General features: G+C 47.7%; 1 pseudogene; it reads left to right on the forward strand.

Annotated features, from left to right (window-relative positions):
* The first annotated feature begins 3,097 nt into the window (after positions 1-3,097).
* Positions 3,098-4,826, forward strand: LOC142559869 (Na(+)/H(+) exchange regulatory cofactor NHE-RF1-like; annotated as a pseudogene).
* Positions 4,827-14,534: the final 9,708 nt, after the last annotated feature.

Consider the following 14,534-nt stretch of genomic DNA (forward strand, 5'->3'; position numbering starts at 1 on the left):
TGGCAGTTTCAAAATCGAGATAGCCACTCTTTTGCTCCGCAGCATATCTGCGAGCAGCTCACCAGGGGATTCATTCAACGCTTCTCTGTATGTGTCCCCGCGTGTCACAGCACAGAATTGTCGCCCAGCAGTGTGAAATCCGGTGATGTTGGTGAAGATCGGAAAGTGGTCACTGCCCATCCTGTCTGGGGCCGTTGTTGACGATACGACAACGTCTGTAGAATGGATCACGAGGTCTAAGGCACTCCATGAATCTGGTGGTCTGAAGAAAGTCGGTTTACCATCGTTCGCGAAACATAAGTCAGCAGCATCCGCGGCTGCGACAAGTTCCTTACCTCGGGAATCTGCAGTCTTATCTCCCCAAAGCGTATGATGTGCGTTAAAGTCGCCATAGATTATTCTAGGAGAGGGGCATCGAATGCAAAGGTCCTTTATAAACGCCTCCATGGAGACCTTCTTGCGCGGACTTATATACACCGACAACACACTGAGTTTTCGTTTTCCTAGGCACACTTGCATAGCGGCGACTTCCAAGAAGGTAGAACAAAGATCTTGCACTGGTAAGGTGACGTGAGGTATTTCTCGCCTGATGTATATCATCGCACTTCCATTTGCAAATGACGGTATACTCGGATTTCCATGTCTGGTGTACCCTGGGATCGTCCTTCCATTTGGGAGACCGGCCTCCGAGAGGGCTAGAATTGGTATAGGTATGTCTCGAAGGAAAAGGCTGAGTTCAGAAAGACGCTGTAGAATACCGGCGCAGTTCCATTGCATTATTAAGGGCACTTTTGGACGACGGAATGGACTAATTGGGCGAGAAATTGCCATTATGCTACTGAGGGTATGTGGAAGTAGAGCAGAGTATTACTGACTCAAGAGCCAGCACTGCTTCCAGCATATCCTTCGTTGAACTAGCAGGCATCTTCGCGACGTGGGAACGTAGTGCCGTGAACAAAGCGCGTATCACATGCTGGCAATTTTCCTGCTGACTGTTTCCAAGTGGTACTTGAGGTCGGTTTACTGCGGCCGCATAGGTGCGTTTTTCGGACTCTTTTCGATCAGGTTTCTCAGCGGCTGTGACCGTTTGCGTTGGCTCAATAACTTCGTTTATCGGTGTGAGACGCGGGAAATGAGATGCATACTCTGTATCCAAACCAGTTAGTTGTGGCGCTCTGGACGTCTTCTTCGTGTTCGATTGTGCGCTTGCACTCTTTGGACCCAGAACAAACAACTTATTTCTTCGCTGAACAGCTGTCCGCGCAGGACATCGACCGTAGCTAGCAGGATGGTCACCGCCGCAATTTGCACACACAAATTTGTCTTTACTTGCACACGTCTAAAAGTCGTGAGGTCCCCCACAGCGCTTGCACCTCTGTTCCCCACGACAGTACTTAGCGATATGTCCGAAGCGCTGACACTTAAAACGGTGTGGTGGTGCCTCCATGTAGTCGACAAGCTCGTGTCTGGTGAAACCAAGGTTGATCATCTCCGGGCGTTCAGAATTTGGAGCAAATGTGAGAACCACCGAGTTAGTGCGCCTTGACTCCTATTCAGATGACGATGTTTGGAACCGACGGATGATTCTTCTTGCATGGAATACTCCCTGAGGTCTCAGGTAGGTGAGCAGCTCTTCATCCGAGTACCATTTAGGGACTCCTCTAACAATGCCGTGTTTTTCATATGACTGTGTGGGACACGGGCAGATATGACTATGCCGCCGATAATCTTGGTCTCTAGAAGGACGTTGGCTTGTCCTTCTGTCTCTATATCTAAGAGGAATGCTTCCTGTGCTGTGAAGTGGCTCTTCACTGGTGCTCCACCGAGAATCATTTCAAGCTCAGAATACAGGACAATAGGGTTTACTTGCCTTAAATCATCTCTTTCGGATGCTGCAGTGATTAACCCTGGAATGCCCTCCGCCCTTACTTTACGATGGCGCACAATTCGTAAACCACCCTCGTCCATGTCTAGGTTTGAAGGGTTCGCCACGTTGTCGTCCTCGATGATAGTTGACTCGTCTTCAGATTTACCAGCACCTGGTCGCTTGCAGTCAGGCTGGCTTGTACAAACCAGGTGGCGTTTCTGACCCGGTGTCAGCCCTTGGGAGGTCATGGCGGGGTGCTCGTCTGTGCCAGCTTGCTTCCTTCTAGCACCTTGTGAGGCGACGGGTGGCGCAGCACCCGGTCGGTCTCCGATACAGAAGGTACCTTTTCGAGTCGACAGATGTCTTGAACCGTTCTGACCAGCAATATTACCAGAAAATAACGAAAATAGCGATAAAAGTAGGCAGAGCTACTCAGACAGGCTAGCAGCAGGTTCGTCGTCTTCTTCCTCCTCGTTTGGGGCTGCACTGGTAGGTCTAATTGTGAACTGCAGTGTCCGGTAAGGCGTTGCTACCGTTTTCGAGCCCTGGACAAGAACTAAACTTTGCGGAACATCTAAGTTGATTTTTTTCCCAGGACACCAAAAGTGGATCGTGGGTATACTGTGTGCTATATCACGCCGAAATGAGACCCGAAAAGAAAGAAACGAAGTAGTTAATTACTCGCAGTTGCGGTGCGTGAAGGCGGCGCAATGGGTTCAAGAGTCTGTAGAGGAATCACTCCGGTCTTTCACTCACTGCTGAACGTGGAAAGGGGAAAGTGCACATGTATTTTGTTGCTCGTGCCTGCCATATCCAAAAATCTCCGATGATGCATATAAAACATATCGAGTAACATCTTGTGATCATATGAGATCACGTATAATCCATGCATGTGCTCATGTGAGATTCTTCGATATATGCAGCGTGTGTGTGCCATATTTTTATAGGGGTCGATTGCAAGGACTTCGAACTCATACGGAATTTCCGACTTAATAGAGAATTTGGATAAAGATTTCGAATAACACGGTTGATGCGAGTTTCGCGGTAGTATGACCCATTCGTATTATCGGGAACTTCGTGTCAGCCGGGTTTCGGTCGTTAATGGTTTCGCGTCGTACAAGGGAAACGTTCACTCGCGCGTAAATTCAGCCACTGTTTCAAACGTGTTCTCGTCCCGACGTCGCTGCAGGAGGAACGAGATGCTGCCGAGAAGGCGACCGCTGACGGCGACGTGGCGGTCAAGGCCGACGAGGCCGAGCTGCCCGAGGACGCCTCGCAGCCGTTCTCTGCCACATGGCCAAGTGGCGCGACTTCGAGGGCTACGGCACCTGCACCCCGAGAAGGACCGGCGGGGCCAGTACGTGGGCAAGATCGACGCCGGCAGCCCCGCCGAGTACGCGGGACTGCGTGAGGGCGACCGCATCATCGAGGTGACCGGCGTCAACGTCCAGCAGGAGGCGCACCGCGACATCGTCGAGCGCATCCGCGCCGTGCCCGACGAGACGCTGCTGCTCGTGCTCACGGCCGAGGGCGAGCAGTGGTCCCGCGACCGGGACATCGAGGTACGTCAACCGTTGCGCTAACTGTGAAAGAAATGTGGTAGAAACCGTCGATAATGCGACGATAGCACTTAGCTTCTTTGAATTCTGCTGGAGTTTCGTGTAGTTGCGGCGTTAGCACGCAACATTTACCTCGTTCCTCACTACACTCGCACTAAGGTCTTCCTCTCAGGAGGTGCTCCTTTCGTGTTAAAAGGGGGGTGGCATCATCTAGGTGAAAGAGCTGAGGCAGTGACGATTGAGAGGTTGCTAGACGGGTCGCCGAATCCGCACGGCTTTGGAAGCTCAGAAGGTCGCGTGGGATCCACTCTATAGATATTGACTGCGGGATACGTGCCGCCAGAAGGTGGATCTGTTGACATATTTCAGGGCTGCGACTGACGCGTCGCAGAAGCCGCGTCGCCTAGAGGGCATCAGTGCGGATGACGATGCGGGCCGTGGGGACCATGGGAAAGGCGGCCACAGAGCATAACGCTTTTCGGATAGCAAGGAGCTCGGCACAAAAGGAGGAAGGAGGCGCTTGGATTTGAAACCGGGTCGTCTTATTAAGGGCAGCTGCGCAAGGGCAATTGCAGTTGTTGTTTCACAGTCCTGAATGCTTGCATCAATGTAAAGCACGATGGAGCCAAGCGGCAGGTGGGCATCTTGAGCTATACTTGATCGTGACTCCACTCCCCCCCCTCTCCTTCCCCCGTGTATTGTGCAAATGGGAGAACGGCCTTTGTTAGTACGCCGAACGAACGAACGAACGAACGAACGAACGAACGAACGAACGAACGAACGAACGAACGAACGAACGAACGAACGAACGAACGAGCGAACGAGCGAACGAGCGAACGAGCGAACGAGCGAACGAACGAAAGAACGAACGAACGAACGAACGAACGAACGAACGAATGAACGAATGAATGAATGAATGAATGAATGAATGAATGAACGAACGGAATGAACGGAATGAACTGAATGAATGAATGAATGAATGAATGAATGAATGCAACGAAATACCTCAGTTTATTAGTGAGACACTCTAGAGAAGCACCGACTTAAGTTGATTTCGTTAGTTTGCATCCGTATGCTTGCACCTGATCTAGGCGCTGGCCGCGGGGACCACTTCCCGAGCACCACGAAGCAGCAGTGCCCACCGAGGCCCAGACCCGCCCCGAAAGCTACAGCCGAGGTCCCATACCAATTCACCACGGCCGAGGAACGTCGGGAAATCTGCGGACAGCGCTCAGGCAGGAGACAAAAGGCAGATGGCATACAAGGCGCCAGTCGCCCCACTCACACGTAGTGACACAATCTTGATTTTAAAGAAACAAATAAAAAGAAAACACCGACACAAATTGTACTCGTGTAGTGGGTCCTTCGATCACTGTGATTTCATTTGAAAATACAAATAAAGAGAGACACAGAGTGAAATTGTACCGGTAAAGTGTTCTTCCTGCTGATTTTATTTATTTAGGGGATGAAGGATGAATGTTAGAGCGGGAGAGCTGAAGGCCCAGCTTCCTTTTATTTTTAAACAGCCTTGCAAACTTCATAAATTTCACTCTTTTCCCGTCTTTGGCTCCTTTTTTTTTCTTGTCCAGACATTTACGAAAATTGTCAGCACAAGCCTCTGGCTGCGTTTGGAGGAAATGTAACGTAATTGTTTATCAATAAACAAATATCCCCAAGCAGGCACTCTCAAACCCATGGAGCGACCTTGAACTACTACAGTATGTCCAAAGAAGCATTTCCACCAGTATTTAGTGTTGCATCTTTCCTTGCACACTTTACACTGATGCTTAAGGAATTCCATAACATAGGAATAGAGAGAAAATGTTCACTTTGCCACTCTCCAGCGCTCGCACATAATTGCAAGGGATAAGGGGAAGTCACTATAGGGAGTCATTATAGCACTGAATCGCACTTGTACAGAGTGGTCGAGCGGCCGCCAGCGTCCGCAGTTACTACCATGAGGTAGCTGCAAGGTTTCACTTATGTGGGTCCTATAGCGCATGGACCTAGCATGCGAATTGACCGTGCGTGGCCTCGTTGCGGCGTTGGCCTATGCTTATTCTTTTTTTTTGTAAACGACAGTCAAGAAGACCGATTGACCACTCTAGACAAGTGTCGCTCAGACTGTACATCAAAATCGTACCTGAGACTTACGAAGGCACGTCCTTACCAACAAAGAAACAGCACGCAAACGAGAGCGGTTATTTCAAGGCAAGACAAGAAACAAGGTAAGTACAAGATCATCCAAAAACAGCGATGGACACCCGAGCAAGTGCAGCGCAGACTGCAACCTCTGTGCAATGGTAAGGCAAATTAGACTAGGCTCCACGATCTTTCAAAAGAGGCGAACCGTCAAGAAAGGTAAAAAAAAAGAAAGAAACCAGTGGCGTCCCTATGCGGCAAACATTCATTATATTTTATGGCTGGGCCTTGATAATCGGGATGTCATGTATAAGATACTCAAGGAGGTCAGCTCGTATGTTCCAGATGATTTTAACTGTTGGATAACGAACAGAGAAATGGCACCTCCGCCATGACGTCACTTAAATGAGCGAACATAATTGGTCGGCACATATATGCACATATATAAGTCGGGCAGTTGTGTCCTTACCAGAACAGTCTTAGTATGTCACTTTGTGAGAGAGTGTTACCAAACAATTTTGAAGGCCGGTCGTGAAAAATGTAAAGGAATCGATTTGGAAAAACAAGAAGGTGCCACAAGATAGGCACGCATTCCAGAGAGTGCGGACAGCGTGACACAGGCGTCGCTATAGGAGTTACCACGAACCATGAAGAGAGCAACAAAACTCGCTATAGAGAAATCTAGAGCTGATGTCGCTGGTGTATCGAAGGGGGAGTTGCGGAAATTAGCTGCCTGACGTCATACTCCCACTCTTCCCTTTTCCCTCTCCTTTTTTATTTTAATAAAGGCTAACTGATACTCCATTGTTTATCCCCGCATCCCTAATGAGCTGCACTGTTCCTTACTATTAAACAAATGTCCCATATAGGCTTGAGAAGTTTAAAGTAACGAGGGTTTAGGAAAACGGGCGTGGGGATATTCAGAAGCATTCTGAGCAAAGAAAAAAAATCGACTTTCGAGCGAGCTACTGCGCCGATTGTAATGTTGCAAGGTCTTCACGCACTTCGAATGGGTCCGCTTTCCGTTCGCTGCAACAGCTACTAGCAAAATGATAGAAAACGTGCTCAAGAATTGCTGTCTTCGTAACGTGCTCAATAAATCAAACGCAAGGTTATCCATCTGAGCCTATTGCTGAGCCCAAGCATCCAGTCAGGTCGTGGACGAGTGGTTTCGACGAACGTTGATCATACTCTCAGATGAGATGAAGGCGAGGTCACGGGTTCGATTCCGGGGCTTTTGCATTTTCATTGCTGCATTTTTTAAATGTAGTTCCGCTCATATTTAATTAATGGCTACACAGGGCAATATATGCGCCATCAGTTCCGGGTGAATGATTGCGTAAAGAAGCTCCAAGGCCATGCAGCGCTTCGCTATTTCATACGACGGCTCGAATGTTAACGAAAGTAAAGCTCACGATTGTCCTCCCCTTGAACACACTGTAGCAATTTTGAATAACTGTTGTCGCTAATTGTGTCTGCAAACGGACAAATACATACGCCAAGGGGTGATTGGGGTTATCGCTTAAAATATCAAGGCCCCAGGTTTAAAAACATCTATTAACATCACAGTCGATGTGGATCAGAGTATCCCGATTGACGTCACAAAGATGCTAACGCCATGTGAGAGCATACATCGGCCTCACCGCAATATACATTATAAAGGCTGCGGAAAAATGTTCATGTCATTTCAGCCAAAAGTACGCTTCGGTGCGTCGGCTCCGCCGCAATACAAAGCGCTACCAGAAGTGGGCTTCACCACAGTACAGACCGTGGGAAAAAATTTTATATGTCGTTTCGGGGGCCCATTTGAAGCCCCGCAGTACATACGCAGTTCCATCCTTTTAAACTTGGCGCCAAAGTACCTTTCTTTCTCATGCACCCTCCACACGTGCTCATACTTCGCTTATTCCTATTGGACTGCAACCATCACGTGATGTAGCACACCTTTACGAATGCTTATACGACCATGTGACCGGCAAAGCCCGTTGCACGGCAATATGATGAATCATGTCCACGCTTTAGTAAAGTTAAGCAGCGCCCCCTACCGGAGAGGCGATAAATAAGAAAGAAAGGAGTGGCGTCACGTGACGTTTAGTCGAATACGAAGAAGGCGAACGGGAGGGTTAGAGTTACTGTATATGCTACCACAGGTAGCAGAGTTGCGCGTAGGTCCGCCATCTTGCCTGGCAAGCAACCAAATCTATGCGGCGAAGCCGCACTCTGTTTTTGCAGGCAACTTGCCTACCGTATTGTCGATCAACCGTGGGCGCTTTTGCATCGCTTGTGGACTGCTTTTCCGCCTAATCGCAAACAAAGTGCATCGGAACAGCTGACTGAATAAGATCGTCAAGAAAAGGCGCCGAGATCGGTCCCCACCGAAGCTTATGCCAAGCGTATCCGCCGAATCCATCTGCACGCTCTCGGCGCGTCTAGGCTCAGGAATCAAGAAGTCTAACAAGGATAAATCACCATATTTCAGCTTTCGCATCAGTGTCCTTAAATAAACACAAGTAGCATGAGCGCACAAACAGCACAAGTAGCGATGAGCGCCGATGTGACGCGTCATGAACACAGGTATATATGTGCTGTCGCCGAAGGATCACAGTCCTAGCCTGCGCTTCTCTGACGAAGATATATGAATAGACAGACGTGTTCGACTGAAAGGCATCACTGAACTAAGAAAACGTTGCATATCCTTCGCGTGAAGAACAACAAACGGCTATCCAAATCGGTAGTAACAGCCCATACAGCGTCCCGGGTCAGTGGTTCATTTAGGTCTTTTTTCGAAGTTAAAATGCCAATCCCAAGTGAAAATCGGTGTTGTGGCACTTCCGAGCAAGCTGCTGAATATGGACAGCTAAATTTTCTTTGTGGTACAGGCGTGAGCTTTAGTTGCTGGGCGATAGCGCATCTACCATGACTGAGCGAGACTTCTCTCTGTGAAACTAAAACTGCTTCTTGGTCCTTGACGTAGAAAATCATGCGCCGATGCACGGCTTCTGGCGTGGCGTAGTGGTAAAGTACCGGGCTTGGGATTTGCAGGTCCGACGTTCGAATCCTGGTGGGAGCTTTTTGGTTTTTTTTTTATTGCGCCAAAATGCTCTCTCTTTCTGTTCTCAAAAAAATATATATACGGTGTCCAGGCACCGCGTATTTAACGCGCTAGAGCAGTTTTTCGCACCAGTACCCAGTGCCTCCCAGTACGCCGCGCCTGCCCAGCACCCCAACATCCAGCGCGCGGCACTGGGTCCATAATCCGGCGCTGCAGTGTGGACACTGGATACTGGGTTTTGCAATAGGCATACCAGCTTATGTGCCAAAGCTCTCAACGTGTAGGCAGTCTTAAATATTACTGGTGAATAAATGACCAACCATTAGTATTTCGACTCTGGTACCCCATTAAATTTGCTGTAGAAACGTACCCACCTACTAGCAGGCACTGGATATCAGCCACACCTTCAAGTGCCACTTCATTATGTGCCTTTTCACTGCAGGGATTCGAAAAGTAACCTTCTGTGGGAGTGTAGTGAAAGTTTTTCTCTCACAGGATTGACATAGCTACAATATGGGTAATAATGCAAAACACAGTAAAGGCCCTTACCGTATGGTAAATACCGACATTAATTCCTCTTGCATCCTGCTTCACATAAGCAGTAGTAGATGAAATATCTTTACTTAGTTGTGTAACCTTTTTATGTTCAGAAACAGCAACCAAAGCAGTGCATTATCCTGAAAATGTGAGCTGGATTTTTTATGACAGTTCTGTGAAAGCAGTGTGGTGCATGGGTTTGAATGGGATCGAATAAAAAGCTTTTTCGCTTTCAGAGCGATTCGAGCAGACGGGAGCAGAGCACCCGGTCATTATATCATTCCGATGGGACTGCGCGGACACTGCGATGAACCAACTGTGAGATGCGCAGCGCACGTTGTGTTGTTTCTCCGCAGCTTGTGCGCACGCGAACAGCGAACGCCAAGATCGGCCGGATTCGCTTTGAATTTGACTGGCGATAACTTGTGTCAATCCAGTTCGCTGCAGCGGCGGCGTCGGGAAATACAAAAATTGGCCCGGGCATCTGCTTCTCCGCAATGCACGGTTGCTTGACTACCACGTGATGACGCTCTGCCAATAGGGGCGCTAGCGGCGTGATAAAACAGACGCGCAACTCTGCTACCTGGGGTAGCATATACAGTAACTCTAGGGAGGGTGAGGCCCGAGGAAAGGAGAAAGGTGGAGAAAAAATTCAGTGGCGCGAAACTTTAAATGGTGGCATTACTTACTCAGTGCGAAGCTTATCTTTCGCAAAATCAAACCAAAAATTTTTTCCCACGGTCTGTGTTGTAGTGAAGCCGACTACTTGCAGTGTCTTGACTTGCAGTGAAGCCAATGTGTAGTATAAAATGTACGTAGTAGTATAGAGTATTAAAATAAAAAAAAATAAACTAAAACGGAGGGAGAGATGGAAATTACTGTAGGCCCACGCTGTAATCATATACCATAGTGCTGCTTACACATGAACGACTGTCACCAGAGAGGGAGGTAGATGAGTGAGATTACTGGGATATATGTAATAGCAGAGAGGATATACTCATTCATTGCGAGGCTTAACTTTTAACCAAACTGGCCAAACTGTTTTTCCCATCGTGTGAGCTGTGGTGAAGCCCACTAGTTGCAGTGTCTTGTTTTGCAGTACAGTCGATGCGCAGTCCCAGTGAGCAGCAATACCCTGCGCATCGCGTTGGCGATTTTCGCGCCTTCGCTTCGATTTAAGCTGCGTTTCCGCCTGTTTTTGCGGCCAGTTCTTGTGCTCACGTCGACATCGGCACCCATGCATGCAATGGAAGTGGCTAATATTCAAAATTTAGCAGAAGTTTGTTTAGCACTGCTTTCCCATTGCTATCCATAACGGAACGAATTTTCTTGACACAGACGCACACACACACACACACGCACACACACTTTATTCAACGTCCATGACATCTTTGCTCACTTTATCTGTTGAGCCCAAGGCAGCTGCCATGGGGCACAGCACACCGAAGCCAATTCACGTGCGTTCAATTCTGCGGTCCATTTTGTCAAGTGACCACGCGTTTCAACGACACGGAAATATCTCTTGAACGTAGCCATTTTCGTGTGGGCGCGACGCTAACATCCATTAACTGTCACCTTTGTGATCACTCCGTTTCACGTTTGCGACAAAATACTTCAGCAACGAGAACGCCGACGAGTACCCACCAGCTGCCTCCCACCGACGTTCTCGCGAACTGCGAAGACATGCTGCTCACCATCCGATGCCAACTCCAACAAGAGCACCCAGACCCGCGTGTTGGTCACGTGTTGAGTGAGTGTGGGCTCCAGGTTAATTTCTGTCTTTGGTGCATATCTAGATGTAGTTCGCGCAAGGACGCATGTCTGTATTATTCAGTAAATGAATATAAGGAAGTCGACTTTTGAACAAACTACTCTGCCGATAGGAATGTTGAAGAGATTTTGCGAATTTCATTGAATTCGCTTCCACCTCGCTGGAGAAGCTAGTCAAGAAACGACGATAAAGTTCTGAGTTGTTTATTGCGATCACTTTATTTGAAAAAGTACACAACGTATTATTATTATTATTATTAATTAGTGTCTTATGGCGCAAGGAGTACACAACATATCTGCGGTCCCATAGCCAATGGCTAGCACGGGTACAAAAATACATTTTAAAAGCTGTCAATACAATAATACAGCGAATACGGAAATTGGAGTTAATTACGAGGAGATACAGAGACATGTCGCACAATAGAGAACAAAAGAAAAAAAGAAGAGAAAATGGATACGTTAGAGAGAGAGATAGAAATGTTTCTTTATGAAGAAGGGAGTGATTGCCACTGCCTTCGGCTGCCCTTGAGGGAGCACGGTTCAGCACAGAGGTCGCGTTGAGGCTCTTCGGCTGATAAATATAATAGAATAGTAGTACAAAACACTTGAAAATAAGCACAAGACTACATCATAAAAATAATTGCACAGGAATTGACAAAATCAAAACACAACCACCCATCATATAAGGAAGCAGAAAACATTAGCCAAAGATAATAATTTTTCAGTTCTCTTAACGAATTCTGCGAGATACTAATTTTACGTAGTATGCTATTCTATAGTTTAATTCCAATAAACACTAGCAGACGTTTGCCATATATACATTTTACTGGCGGGATATTTACATTATCAAAAGTCTGTTTCCTAATCAGAGTAATAAATGAAATGACTGGCTGTGTGTTATAACGTTATTAACGCGAATGGCTCACCGTAACTCCCGTAAGCAATGGAAAGTTCAAATTAAACTTGGAAAGAAGGGGCTTACTTTGCACATAACAAGGCGAGGAAAGGTTAGAATGCGTATTGCTCGTCCTTACATTCGTCGCACGCTTGTTTAAAAATTGCTGTTTTCGTAACGTGGCCACCTGATCAAACTCACGATGCCTACTCATGGTGCGGAGTCATTGTTTCAGCTGTAGCCGAGTGGTTTCGGCGAACGTTGATCAAGTTACCTGATAAAGTGAAGGCGAGGTTACTGGTTCGATTTCAGCGCGTCGCGAATTTTTCGTAGACGTGGGTATATGTTCGATACTGTCATTCTTTTCTTCTTACTTCAGGTAAAGGGCGTGCCGAGCTAGGCTCAGACCATGGCTATCGGAAACGGGTAAACATGATCGGCCCATTTCCTAGCTCATAAGTGTCGTTCGCGGTAAAAGCCCACCAGTGTTCCTGAGAGCAACCGCCTTATTAGCTAATGAATGCGCTTTGTCGTTTCGCCCATTCGAACACATTTTAAACGATATTCATTAAACAATAAAAAAAAATTGAAGAACGCGCGTTGGCATGATGAACCAAACCAGCGGTAACGTGACTCTAAGCTGTGCACTATAACCACTACTACGCGCATAACTAATCAGCCGTTGCTAGCCGCGAGATAAGCTCAATGTGTCATTCTCGGCTGAGAGGAATTAACGGGATGCGCAGAACGATACGCCGTACGAAAGGACTTCGACATGGTGACTGCGATGCCAGAGACGAGCATAAAAGAAAGAAAGAACGATTAGAAAGAAAAACGACCGTCGTTCTATCAAGTTAAACCGCATTTCGCGTGAGCGTACTTTCATTTCTTACTATGCACCGATGCAGAACTGACTACGCGCATTTCGGTAGCCAACCACTCGCATTTCTGGTTAGTATCCTTGCGTTCTCCCTTTATTTTCTCCTCCGAGCTGTTTTCAATTACTGCTGTGCGCAGTAATTGAGTCTCCCAGCGTGCGTGTGTGTGTGTGCGTGCGTGTGTGTGTGTGTGTGCTTGCGTGCTTGCGTGCGTGCGTGCGTGCGTACCACATCGTTCTAAAAAAGGAACAAGAAATGGCCTGCCCACCATTCGTGAGCGTATACGTGCTCAACGCAGCAACAGCACAAGATGCCGTATTTCCTTTAACGCTCTATGTTTTTATAGAATTCCTTCCGCCATTATCCTGGAAGTGACTCTAGAAGGTTGGCGGTCAGTGGATAGCAGCAAAGCCGCACAAGCTACACATGAGAGCAGGGAGAAAAAGTGAGTGCGTATTAAATCGCTCGGCTACGATCTTCGGTACAACTCGTTGAACACGGCACTCCGTGAGGTGGCCAGGACCGCAGGCTCTGCGCCGACAAATAATTCCTCCCAGCTCAGGATAGCCTTTACGAGTAAACATTTATGTTAATCGAGTGGCTGCAGCTGAGCACGAGGTCGCCCGTTCGATTCCCAACTGCGCGGGCCGCATTCCGTTTGGGGGCTTGGCGAGAGAACGCATGTGTCCGCGTTTTGGGTCGACCTCATGAAGGTGGCCTAAATTAACTGGCAACGTTGCTTGAGGTTTCCTTATGTGCTACTGTTGTTGGCATTATTACCCTAAGCATGTCTTTGTAATGTCGTGGTGCTATTTGACTTGTATGTGATAAGGCAACTGCATGTTAATTTTCATGTGTTGTAGGTTGCAAGTGTGTGTTGCATTCAATAGCGAAGAAGTCGCCTGCACCATGCTTGTGCGCCAACGTCTCTTTGTATCGCGTCAATAAAAAAATATAAAAGTCGAGAGCCTCCCTTCGCATTACTCTTTGCGGCGTAGCAGCGCCTAAGCCAACCGTAAACTGTCACCGAATGCCCTAAATTAGTACGGCTTCTTTCATCCGCCTCAGTAGTGTAGCGGCTGCGCTGTTTCCTCCCGGACCACAAGGTCGCGGGCTTGGTTAAGGACCGCATTACACTGGGTCCAGGCCGTAGATCATTGTCCGTAGATCTTGGATCTTCAAATATCGTTTTGCTATTTGTGCCGTTCTGGCTCGTTAAAAGCTGCTAAATCTTGCTGAGTTCACTCTTTGGCTCTTTTGGAATGTGATCTATTCCATAATTAGCGATGAAAAATTAACCAAGCCCGAGCGGAGCCATTACATGGTCATGTCACCTTGCGTGTGCACCACACCCGTCATTTGTCCTCGCGTCTTTTCTGGCTTAGCAGGCTACCTCTCCCACAGACACTGTTGCTTTTTTTATTTACTGTAGAAAGGAAATTTATCACAAAGCTCGAATTGCTGGTGCGGGATATGGCGCTGTTAACACTGTATCGGGGCACGTTTCCGAGCGTTTGTGTGCGCTTTGTTTGCTTCTGTGCCATAGTGATAGTCACGAATACGCTTAGTCACCCAACAGAAAGGTCTTCAGAAATGCTATTCCCATCAAACAAAGGGCGAGGCGGTAGCGCAGTGGTTAAGGCGCTACGCTGCTGTGCGTAAGGTCGCGGGTTCGATCCCCGCTGCCATACCGATGAGGGCGCAAAGCGAGAGCATTCCACGCACGTCGATTAGTAAAATACTAATCTGGGAAACTCGGCCACGGCGTGCATCATAACCAGATAGTGTTTTGGCGCGTGAAATACGCGAAATTATTTTCTTATTTTGAGTAATC

Source organism: Dermacentor variabilis, chromosome 10 (assembly GCF_050947875.1).
Source record: "Dermacentor variabilis isolate Ectoservices chromosome 10, ASM5094787v1, whole genome shotgun sequence".
Taxonomy (NCBI): Eukaryota; Metazoa; Arthropoda; class Arachnida; order Ixodida; family Ixodidae; genus Dermacentor; species Dermacentor variabilis.